This window comes from Protopterus annectens, chromosome 9.part0 (assembly GCF_019279795.1).
Source record: "Protopterus annectens isolate FY-2018-M chromosome 9.part0, PAN1.0, whole genome shotgun sequence".
NCBI classification, from domain to species: Eukaryota; Metazoa; Chordata; order Ceratodontiformes; family Protopteridae; genus Protopterus; species Protopterus annectens.
The window spans coordinates 1552241261-1552253780 of NC_056743.1; the positions used below are offsets into that span (position 1 = coordinate 1552241261).

General features: G+C 43.7%; 1 long non-coding RNA gene across 1 annotated transcript in view; it reads left to right on the forward strand.

Moving 5' to 3' along the window:
• Positions 1 to 213: 213 nt before the first annotated feature.
• LOC122812174 overlaps positions 214 to 12520 on the forward strand; it is a 272309-nt gene continuing 260002 nt past the window's right edge. Inside the window, exon 1 of the long non-coding RNA XR_006366347.1 lies at positions 214 to 287. This is a non-coding gene — a long non-coding RNA (uncharacterized LOC122812174). The remainder of the gene's footprint in view (positions 288 to 12520) is intronic.

Here is a 12520-nt window from a genome sequence, read left to right on the forward strand (position 1 = left end):
ACTTTGAGCTGTATTTGAGTCAAAGTACCCTAACGTGTTATGCCTGTAATGAATGAACTGGAATGAAACGGAAAAAATAATAAGTGAGAATTTTAGTTGTGAGGCTACTTTTACAAACAAATGCATTAAAATCATACTAATTACATGATAATGGTACTCATAATCTTAATGGCTGCTTAGCTTTCTGTTTTTTTTTTTTTTTTTCAGTTTACCTTGCAGGAGGATTTTGGGGATTACTATTTGCTGGATTCTTTGCAGGAGAAGGAGACATTGGAGGTAACACCAAGGTAACATATTTATATTGTATTATGTGAGAATATTATTATGTCATAAAAAAATAGGTTGCCCAAACCAGACTTTAGTTGACTCTAACCGGGAATCATTTTGGCAGTAATGATAATTTTTGAGTGTACTCGGAGCGGGATGGATCACTGCAAGTTTTCTTTACCAGTAATATCCCCATACATGAGCCAATGTAGATCCCTCATGGTGGTGTTTCCATTGGCATGCCAGGACAAATATCTTTGAATGAGGTTAGAGTTCATAGTCTTCTTTTGTACTACACAGTGTCACACAGGGTAGTCCTGCAGTATGCAAGCAAAGCATGATTCAGAAATACTTTGTGTATCAGGCAAAGCAGGATTCAGAAAGACTGTGGCTCAGGTCTGTAGAGTTACCGGCAAATGCAGCAGTCTGTGGGTGCAGCCTATGTAAAGCAGGTTCCAGAGCTTCACAGTTCAGTTTGTTGACTCAAACATTGTGCAGTACACCGAGTCACAGACAATTGAATTACTCAAAATCCCAGAAGATCTTCAACGGTACAACATGTCCATCAGTCATATATACCTTCTGTTGTAAGAAGGCATATCTAAGAAGGGCAGTACTCTGCTGTACACTGCAGAGATAATTGCTCTGGGTAAGTCGACTTACACAGTATGTCTGAATCTGTGTGTGTGTGTGTGTGTGTGTGTGTGTGTAGGGGTACATGTGTGCCTGTCTTGGTGAGATGTCATTGGGAATTGTGAGCATATGTGTTGCTAACTACGAGAATGTGCATGCGTGTATGCCAGTGTTTCTTTCAGTTTGTATACATATATGTGTGTGCATGATTGTACAACAGACTTGCACAGTTTGGTAGGGTACCTACCTGGACAAACATCTAAACTGGTTAAATGAAAAAGTCACAAACATTCAGATCATAGATTACATTATTACATTATTATTTTTGTAATAATTACAGATATAATTATAAATCTGATGGTGTTGTTTTCATTAAGTCCTCAACTGTTGGGTTTGGATCTGATCCTAGGATCTGACTCCGACATTGCTTCCAGCCCGTGGGCCACTGAAACTCTCAAGCTCCTCCCTTACACATTATGTTCTAGTCACCTAACATACTTCAGATCTCGTTTGCCGCCATTAGCGTATGGACATGGTCACTGTGTGCTCTTCAGCTTAGTGATTTTTTTCTGTGAGTTATAACTTATATCTTTATACTTTTGTAGTTTTACATCTTTATAACTTTATAACAAAGCACTTCCTCCCTTACTACATTATTCTAAAGATTTCTATCCCATTTCTATGTAGTAGAGTATCTCCTGAATAGCATTGTTGGTATTCCTCTTATTATACTTTTTAGTACTTCTTGTTTTACCATACTTGGTATTTTCCCCTCTGATCTTCCTTCAGTAAAAAAAAAAAAACTTTCTTTCTATTAATTACTCCTTTTCTTTGTAAGCATGTCTAAGAAACCTTTTGGTTTCAAAAAGTGAGTGGCCTCTGGCCATAAAATTTTGTTGTTTGATGCACATTCAAAGTGTGTTTATTGTTTGGGCTCAGCTCACCTCAACTGAAATTGTGATATTTGTAAGGCCTTTAATATTAGGACCTTGACTGATAGAAAAACAAGCTGATTTTAAGGTTTGCTGCCCTGTAAATCTGCTTCAACATCTTCTGGGGCTCAAACTCCCAAAAAAGCTGACAAGAAGGGAGAATCACTTCATAAAGAATCTTAAAAAATATTCACCAGATCCATCTACTTCCTCGGGTCCAGTACCCGAACCTTGCAATAAGATGGCTAAAGTTTCAGATCTGACCTCTTCAAATCCAAAATCTTAACCAGAGAAATCCCCTCAGATCCGATCCCGCAACTGGTCTCAGATTCTTTCTCTCTCGGCTCCCCTCCCCTTTTTTTGGAGTGGTCACCCAGACAACATTCCAGACCATCATCTACAACAACTTCTGTTCAATCTTCCACGAATCTGACCTAAGCTGACATCAACAGGATGATGAGGAAATTCCTCTAGATGCAGCTCTGACCCCATCAGTTCTGGAGACCCTTATTAGTACTACTCCACCATTATTGGCTCCTTCTCTGATCGAACCGTTGGTTTAGGAGCCGTCGGATCCGAAGATTCTGGAGTCATCAGCATCAGATCCAAAGATATTGGTATCTTCCACTCCAGTGGCAACTCTGAGTGCCCCGGTGCTGAACATTTTGGAGTTGGATGACTCTCAGAACCATAGTGTCTGCATCAGATCCAGTGTGTTGGAGTCAACTCCAAAGCTGTTGGAGCTGTCTCTGCCCCTCCGAGTCTCTGCGCAAGATGGCTCAGCTCCGACTCCCTCTTGGAGTAGTCTGCTTTTGGGGTCATATTTTCCTGGAGCTGTCAGTCTCCTTCTCTCCAAGGCATTCTGCACTTGAGGTATTGGAGAGAGCTTTCTCTGTTCCAAGAGTTCAGACTTCTGTTCCTTCTTCTCCTCCGACTACCTAACTCCATTTGACTCTGCATCTAGAGTCTCAATCTGCTGTGCCAATGAGACAGCCAGCCCAAACTAGTTTCAGGAACACCCAGCAGGGTATACTAATTTCTTTGACACTTATCCGGAGTATCCCACTGAAAAAGCTCTCAGGAAGAGAAAGTGTAGAAGGAGGCATTTGGACTTTCCACAAGAGTCTGTCGCAGAAGATACCAACTTTGATGAGGGGGGAAAGTCCCCAAGATCACAACCTGACAACGACTCATTTGGAGATATCCTAGAACTCCTAAAACAAAGGGGTGGTTGGTCTCCCAACAACCCTTTCCAAGTGGAGTCTGTATTCCTGGAGGCTTTTGGAGCTGGCCTGTCTACCTCCTGGGTGACTCCACCCACCAATGAACTCATTGATGTGGTCTTGACTAGTAGTGGAAGGAACCTGAACCATAACGTCTATCCCTAACTGACCAGATAAGATCCTGGCACCACCAAAGGACAGAACATTGAGCAAGGGAGTACCAGATGATGCCATGGTCATAGGGGCAGCCACAAAGAAGGAACTAGTGGAGCAAAGTTCCCCTGTCCACCCCCCTAACAGGGAGTCTAGGATGCTGGATAGATTTGAGAATCGAGTCTATGGTTCAGTGACCTTTGTCCTTTTCATACACTTCACAGGACTCTAGAGGGATTGGATTAAGGAACTTTCCAAATCCTTCTCTGGGCCCATATCCTCCAAGGTAGAGAGCACTATTGCCTTGCAGCTGGCTACCTTTCAGTCCATTTCAAGCTCATCCATGATGCTTATCTCCCATGCAACTGAAGGTACTTCACAGGTGACAGGTTCAGGCATTTCCATTAGAAGACATGCTTGGATGTGGTTGTGCAACTTTGCAGAACCATTCAAATCTCCCTTCATCAGTGCTTCTTTTAACAGGAGTTCCTTATTTGGACCCAAAGGAAAAGACACGCTCTCAAGGTGTGAACAGGAAGGAAAATCCTGTCTGCTGTGGGTGCACATTTTTTGACCCCATGATGAACCTTCTGTAGGAACCAGTGGGGTGGATAGAAAATGTGGTTCAAAAAATCCCAGAGTCCCTTCCAAGATCCTCATGGAGATAGTTCCCCCAGGGGCAGAAGGGGGAAACTCTAATAGAAGATGCCATCCCTGACACAGTGGTGGTCTGCTTAAACAGGTATCCAGAGATATCTTCTCTGACAGATCCTATCAGTGCTCCCGAAAAGAAGCCCAACTTGTCCATCTCTGGAGGCAGTCAGGAGTAATTTTTCCCTGCACCAGATATCCTGGCTAGAAATTACAAAAGATTCATATGTGTGGAGGATACCATCCAGAGGTTATATAATACCATTTTCCCATCCACCCCAGCTGGTAGCAATCAAAATCCTCAATATTCCACCCAATCAAAGGAAGCAGTAGCACTAGAAATAAACTGCTAGAAAAAAGAGTCATCCAAGAAGTCCCATCAGAACAGAAAGTATCCGGAACCTATCAAGATTCTTTTTTAGTGCCAAAGAAAACAGGGGACTGGTGACCAGCTTTGGATCTCAGCAATCTAAATCAATTGGTTCAGTACACAAAGTTCCGGATGGTCATGGTTCAGTCCATTCTGCCTTTTCTGCACAAGGATGACTGGATATGCTTGATAGATCTTCAGGATGCATACTACCATATCAAAATGAACAGACAATCCAAGAGATATCTACGCTTCCAATTGGGAGCCAGTCATTATCAATTTAGAGATCTGCTTGCCCTTTGTCTCACCACATCCACCAAGGTGTTTACCAAGTGTATGGCAGTAGCAGCAGCTGACTTGAGACTGTAGGGATTCCAGGTGTTTCCATATTTGGATGATTGGCTCATACCGGCCAGCACAGTGGTGCAGCGGTTAACGTTGTCACCTCACAGCAAGAGGTTCTGTGGTTTGATTCTTGGCTGGGGTGCCTTCTGTGCAGAGTCTGCATGTCCTCCCTGCATCATGTAGGTTTCCTCTCACATTCCAAAAACATGCATCTGGAGCATTTCTCCCTGGGCCTCTGCTGAAAATAGTCTCCGTCCTAGTCGGACTTTCCCAGTCAACAAATGTTAAATAAATAAAAATGACTGCTTCGACCAGGCATCATCTGATTCTAGCTTGAAAGTACATATTCTAGTTATGTTCACACCTGGGGATTTCAATCAGTTACAACAAATGTCATCGTGAACCAGCACAGATATTGGAATTCATAGGAGCCTTGCTCAATACAGTTACTCAAACAGCCTCTCTTCCTCTGTCAAGAGTTCACACTATTCAGTTCCAGGTCAGGAAGATCATTCAAAATTCTTGCCTTTCAGCTCGACTCATCTTCCTAGCTTTTATAATGCATGCTAGCGACAATCATTCTGGTGCCATTGGCAAGGTACAATATGAGGATTCTTCAGTGGGCACTAGCAACTCAATGGTCTATTCTCCATCAACCATTATCCAGTCAGATGAAAATAACACGGGCTTGCAAAAATTATCTTCTCTGGTCAGTACACTTTAATCAAGTGCAAGAAGGTTGTCCTTTTGTTCTCCCCCAACCCAAGGCCATAGTCAGCACAGACACCTCCTAGATCAGGTGTGGGGGTTTCTTGGGAAAGACAGTCCAAGGCACATGGTGTCCCGAAGAGGTCAACATGCATATCAATGTCCAGGAAATGACAGCTGTCCTCCTAGCATTGCACGCCTTTCAAGACACTCTCCCCAATGGGACTGTTGTGATCCAGATGGACAATATGTCATTGGTCTGGTACATCAACAAACAAGGGGGAACAAAATCTTACCCCCTTTGTAGAGAAGCTATGACAGTGTGGCAATGGGCAATCTCATCCAGTCGATTTCTGTTAGTAGTGTACATTCCGGGGAAATCCAACATCATTGCAGACAAGTTAAGCAGGTCTATTGTAATGCCTCACAAGTGATCCCTCAACATGCAGGTTGTGAAAAGGTTTTTCCACCTATGGGGGCAGCCTTGCTCTGATCTATTTGCATCTCCCCTCAATAACAAGTGCAGAAGGTTTTTTGCCCTGATCCCTCCACCAGGGGAGTCACTGAGGGATGTTCTGCTTCACAATTGGCCCCCCCAGTATCCTTTACGCTTACCCCCATTACCCCAAATCCCCATATTTCTTCAGAAAGTATCTCAATTAAAGAGCACAGTTATCCTCATTGCCCCTTGCTGGCCTTCAGATTTGGTTTCCCTTTCTTAGCCTCATCTCCTTTGTCCTCTATGGATTCTGGATCCAACTCCAGACCTACTGTCTCACCTAACAGACATGATCCATCTAGACATTCTAGGCCTAAAATTAACCTCATGGTTTCTCATATTCCATTGATCACTAGACAGTCCAGGCTGTCCTCCCCTGAACACCTCATTCTTTTATCATCCCACAAAGCTTCTACTAGGAAACTTTACAAAAGTAAATGATAAAGATTTGTCATTTGGGCACAGCAAAAGTCTCTGGACCCCTTTTTAGCACAGATTCTTAAAGTTCTTGAATTTTTAGCTACAATTTTTAATGGATGTGTTAGCTTTTCTGCTGCAAAAGTACAACTAGCTGCTATTTCTAATTTTAACATAGGAGTAAGTAACTCATCTTTAGTATCTTCCAAACTTTGTAAATCTTCTTTAAAGAGAACTTTTCTTAGACCCCATTAAAAGATCCCACTCCTCCTTGGAATTTGAACGTTGTTTTGCAAACTTTGATACAGTCTCCGTTTGACCCATCAGCTAAGTATGAACTAAAATTCTTGACCTGGAAAACTATCTTTTTAGTGGCAATTACGTCTGCCAGAAGAGTGTCAGAATTACAAGCCCTGTCATCAAAACCTCCTTATTTGATTTTTCATAAGAACGGAGTATCCTTATAGACCAATCCTTCCTTTCACCTTAAGGTGGTGTCAGAATTCAATATTAAGCAAACTTATCAACCTTCCAGTCATTTTTCCAAATTTCTCAAATAAAGAAGAGTATATGTTACACCTTTTGAATGTCCACAGACAATTTCAGTTTTATCTACATAGAATCAAACATTTCAGAAAATCAGAACAATTATGTGTCTCCTTTTCAGAATCAGAATTAGGTAAACCAGTTTCTAAAGTGACTTTAGCCAAATGGTTAACTGATTGTATTATCTTTGTTTATGAAAATTTGGGCTTGTCTTTACAAAAAAACACCAAAAGCATATTCCATCAGATATATGGCAACTACTTCAGCCTTTCTATCTAGATCTTCAATGGATTTAATTTGTGCAGCCACAACTTGGGCTAATCCTCATACTTTTATTGCTCATTACAAATTAGATCTGGTCTCTAGGGGAAGAGCAGCTTTTGGTTCAGCAGTACTCAAGAATATGCTTCCTTAGAGTCCTCCAGGATTTAGGTAGCTGGGGACTTTGTCCCAACATCTGAGGAATGAATGAAAGTGACATTAGTTAAAAAAAAGTTATGTACTCATCATAACATTCCATCTTTGTTGCCTATTTTCATTCTTCCTCAACTTCCCTCCCTCCAACCCCCTCCATTTTGACTTTTGGAAGTAGTGAAAGATGCTGGAGGAACTACTGTGCCTTTGTTTCAGGCCCAGATTCTGTTGTTTCTTCTTTTCCTATTGTCTTGCAGGTTTAAGGGACTGCAAACAAGATCTCAAGTATGTTAGGTGTCTAGGGCATTATGGGTGAGGAAGGAGCTCGAGAGTTTCATTGTTCCATGAGCTGGAAGAAGCAGCCAAGTCAGATCCAAGGATCAGATCCAAACCCAACAGTTGAGGAAGAATGAAAATGGACAACACAGATGGAATGTTATGGAAAGTACATAACTTTTTTAATTTGTATAATGTTGTTTGTCTTTCGACTTTTCCCGGTTAGGGGTCGCCACAGCTGCACTCCGGTCCACTAATGATTGGCAGTAGATTTTCACGAACGCCGAGGTGCCAGCTCGACGTTCAAACTTCAACGAAGGCACGCCCATTTACGCAAGTCTTTTGAATGCCCACCCAACCATGGGGAGGACATGCAGACTCCACATAATTTAATAATTACTATGTATAATTACATTATTATTCTGTCTAGACACATGCAACAACTGGAAAGCCCACAGAGATACCTGACTAAAAGGATACAAGGCCTAAACAACATGCCCTACATGGACTGACTCAAAGCTCTGTCACTGTACTCAGTATCCTATGGACTGCTAAGAGTTGATCTATGTCTGGCATGCAAGATATCCTTTGACCCAGTGCTGATTAATCTACTGTACATCAGTTAGTCAAATGGCATCAGAAATACTCAGTCTAGGGATCCAAGCCTCTTCTGCAACATACATTTTAGATGGGCAAGTATATTTCACAAGGATACCGCTGCTGTGAAATAGACTCCCCGTCCACATCAAACAAAGTTAATCCATGCCCATTTTCAAGCACAGCTTAGATCTATGGATGGAAAACAGAATATTTACCCCAGGACTGCCCCCGTACTACTAATGGACAGTGGCAGCTCCTAAATGCTTTATCCCATACACAGGTCCTCTCAAATTATTTATGGTATGATCCCAGTTATTCTTATTAGGGGGTAATATTTAATCTGATGTTGTTAATCTTCATTCATTTCTTACTGATGGGTGTCAGTTCCGTCCTCGGAACCGAGTTGGCCATTATAACAAGCTCGCACCAGCCAAAAAATTCACAAACTAAGTCTTACCTATAGTGTCTCTCTCTATATTACCCCAGATCTCATTTGCCATGTACGAATCAAGATGTGTCAAGCCAGCTCTCAGCTACGTCTTTTAAAGATTTTTTTGAAAATTGTCTCTTGTTAAATCTTCCTTTTGGTTATTTCTATATAAGTTGTTAGCCTATTGTTAATGGCATACTTTTGCTTATCTGTGTGAGTGTCTCTCTCTTTCTTTCTTCCTTTTACCAAGTTTAGTACTCTTTGTACCATTGTTGGTACAGGCCCTCCCTTACCTCTAAGGTATTTCCCATTACCACTGTTGGTATTCCCCTTTTTCCTTCCTCCTCTTCTGTAAAAAAAAAAAAAAAAAAAAAAAAAACTCCTTTCTTCTACCTTGTTGTTGAGAGTGTGTTTTCTTTCTGCGTTTGATCGTTTTAGCTTTTGTGGTTGAATTGTATACTTTGTTTGTGCCAATATGTCTAAGAAAAAGGGTACAACTGGTTTTAAGCGCTGTGATCAGTGCAACAGGAAGATGCCTAATGTGGAAAACCATACATTCTGTGTCTACTGTCTCAGGATGTCACACCTATCTGTGAAACCCCATTGTGAGATTTGTAAAGCTTTTAGCTCCCCCACACTGGCGGAACATAAAAATGAGCTTATGTTAAAAGGTGTTCTTAAATCTCCTTTTGCGGAGGCTATCTTTGAGGTGTAGGGTTCATCCCCTCCAAAGAAAGAGCATAAAAAGAGGAGTAAATCCTTACCCTCCTCTCCTCACATGAGTGAATCCAAATCTCTAAATTGGCACCTACATCCTTGGAACGAGGGCCTAAACCCCCTCCATGGTGCCATCTTCGGTTCCAGCACCTCAGCAGCTGACTGCGGTGCTGCCCTTGGCACCTATTCCTCAGACTTTGACACTGATTCAGACAGCAATATCGACTTCCCTTTTGGCACCAAAAATAGTCATCCCAACACCGGTCACTTCCCCCCTACCTGTACATCATGCTGGTCCTTCGACCTCGGTGCCAAAAGGTGAAATAACCCCTCGGACCCGATATTCCCCTTTGGTGGATCCGTTTATTGGTCAGAAATGTAGCCCCTTCCTAGAGCGTCCTGATTCCCCATCGGGGATATTCACTCACTCCTCAAGGAGCCTCTCGGAACTGGACGTAGTGAGACTTGTGGATCAGCTCCTGGCGGCCAGAGGCTTTCCAACACCCTCCAAATCTTCTCACCCACCAGGAGCCAAGGGTTTTTCTCTACAGACTCCTACATACTTTCCTCCTTCGATCTCCCTGGAGTTATGAGAGCCTTTGACACTGACTCCAATGGGAGCCTTTGACACTGACTCCAACGCGGGTTCCAGCTTCTTTGGCTCCATTGGTAGACCTTACCATGGCTCCGGAGCCTACCCTTTGGCATTTGACTCATTCAGAGCCGGGCCATCCTTGGGATAAACACTAGTCTGTCAGCACCGTGATCCCTAGTGCAGCACCTGTTTTTTCCGCGATGCCGTCTACTACGGTTCTGGTTGCTTTGGCAGAACCAGGTCCTCCAGTGGTTCCTTCCCTGGGAGTAGGTTCGTCAGAGCAGGGTGTGACCCTGGTCCTGAGGTTGTCTTTCTCCGTTCCAAGCTCCCATACCTTTTCGGGCAGACCTGCTTTCCAGGTGATGGAGAGGGCGCTTACCTTGGCAGGTTCCCAGCTGGTACCTTCGCCCTGGAGACCCATATATACCTTTCCTCTGAGCCGTAGTTGACACAGCCCACTACTCAAGGACATCGGGCACGGGAATCTCAAGACATTCTTCCACAAGGTACCCACTCTGCAGAGTCCTCCTCAGATGCCCCCAAGGAGGTACCTCACAAGAGATCATGCAAGAGGAAGCACATGGATTCCCCTGAAGAATCCCTCACCGAAGATACAGACTACGATGAAGGGGAACGGTCCCCACGGTCACCCCATGTGGATCTCTCAGTCCACCACCCCTTCCTCGGAGAAGTCTGTATTCTTGCAGGCTTTCCGTGCCTGGCCCTCTACTTCCTGGGTGACCCCGCCTGCAGATGACCTGGTTCAGCTCATACTGCAGTGCGCCTGGAAGAATCCAGATACCATTGAACCTATCCCCTGGAGACCAGACAATATTCTTTCTCCTCCAGAGGACAGTCCACCCTGGTCCAAGTGCCTGCCAGTAGATACTATAGGTGTGGCAGCGGCCACTAAGAAAGAGCTAGCCGAGCAGAGCTCTACTGTCCATCCCCCTAACAGGGAGTCTCGGGAGATAGACTTGGGAAGCAGGTGTACTCTTCAGCAACCTTCGCCTTTCAGTCCCTGAACTATCTGGCACATTTCACCCAGCTTCAGAGAAATCTAATCTCAGAACTCTCAGAGGAGCAGTTGCGTATGGGGTACATGACAAAGTTGCCTCACAGCTTCTCATTCTACTGAAGGTGAGGCTAGAGCAGCTGGTGCAGGAGTTGTCACCAGACATCATGCCTGGATGCACTTACGTGATTTTGCGGATCCCTTTAAGTCTTCCTTCCTGAATGCCCCCGTAGAGGCCTCTCCTCTTTTTGAACCTAAGATAAAAGACACTTTAGCCAGGTGTGAAAAGGATGGTAAGACCTTGTCTGCGGTAGGCGTACATTTTTCCACCCCCCAATGTTTCTATTCTAGGAATCAGAGGAGTGGAAAAATATGGTGTAAAAAATCCCAGGGTCCCCTCCGTGACACACATGGTGAGTTTCCCCCCCCAGGTCAGAGGAAGGAACTCAACCCGGAAGATGCCCTTTCAGAGGCAGAGGGGGTTTGCGTAATCAGGGATCCAGAGATTCCTTTTCTGGACAACTCTATCAGCATTCCTAAAAAGCGGCCCTATTGCTTACCTCTGAAAGCAGTCAGGGGATGATTTTCTCTCCACCACCTTGCCTGGCAAATAATAACCACAGATCTTTGGGTGCAGAAAATAATTGTCAGAGGTTACCACATCCCTTTCGACCTTTACCCAAGTCACCTAACGCATATTCCCAGTGTTCCATCCAGTCAAAGGGAAGTAGCAGCTCAAGAAATCCAAAAGCTGCTTCAAAAAAGGGCCATTCGAACAGTCCCACCAGACCAGATAGGATCCGGATTCTACTCGAGGTTCTTTTTAGTGCTGAAGAAGACAGGGGGAATGGAGGCCAATTGTGGACCACAGTATCCTAAACAAATGTGTCAAACAAATGAAAATCCGGATGGTCACGGTTCAGTCTATACTTCCTTTTCTAGAAAAAGACGATTGGATGTGTTCGATAGATCTTCTGGACACATATTACTAGATAAAACTGGACAAATGCTCCAGAAGATTCCTCCACTTCTGGCTGCGAGCCAATCATTACCAATTCCAAGTGCTGGTGTTTGGCCTCTCTACTGCCCCCAGAGTCTTCACCAAATGCATGGCAGTGGTAACAGCTCACTTGAGACTGCAAGGATTCTGGGTGTTTCCATATTTAGACGATTGGCTCCTCACCGCCCCAACCAAGCATCTACTGGTTTCAGCCACTCATTACACTCTACAACTACTGGAACACTTAGGGATAACAGTAAACAAAGACAAATGCAACTTGGCTCCTTCTCAAAGATTGGAGTTCATAGGAGCAAATTTTGTCACTCAGTCTTGCTTAGTCTCCGTCCTACTCCACAGACTGGAAAGACTCCGATCTCAACTCCGTGTGATACTCTGTCAAGAAAAAGCTCCAGATCGGGTAGTCCTCCAACTATTAGGGTCAATGGCAGCAGTGATAACAATAGTTCCACTAGCAAGACTACATATGAGACTACTGCAGTGGCTTTTACTAATGCAGTGGTCTTGCTCTTTTTTAATATCTCCAAGTCTTTTGGGTTTCTAATACCATGATGGGAATGGACCCCATTACTAAGTCAAAGTACGATTAAAGTTCATGAAATTAGTATTGTTTTACTCTTTGATGTCAGCCAAAAGTGCTCTTGGCAGCACCTGCAATGTGCCCAGTAATTACTCCTTCTGCCATTCGTACGGTGTTACATGAATTGGTAA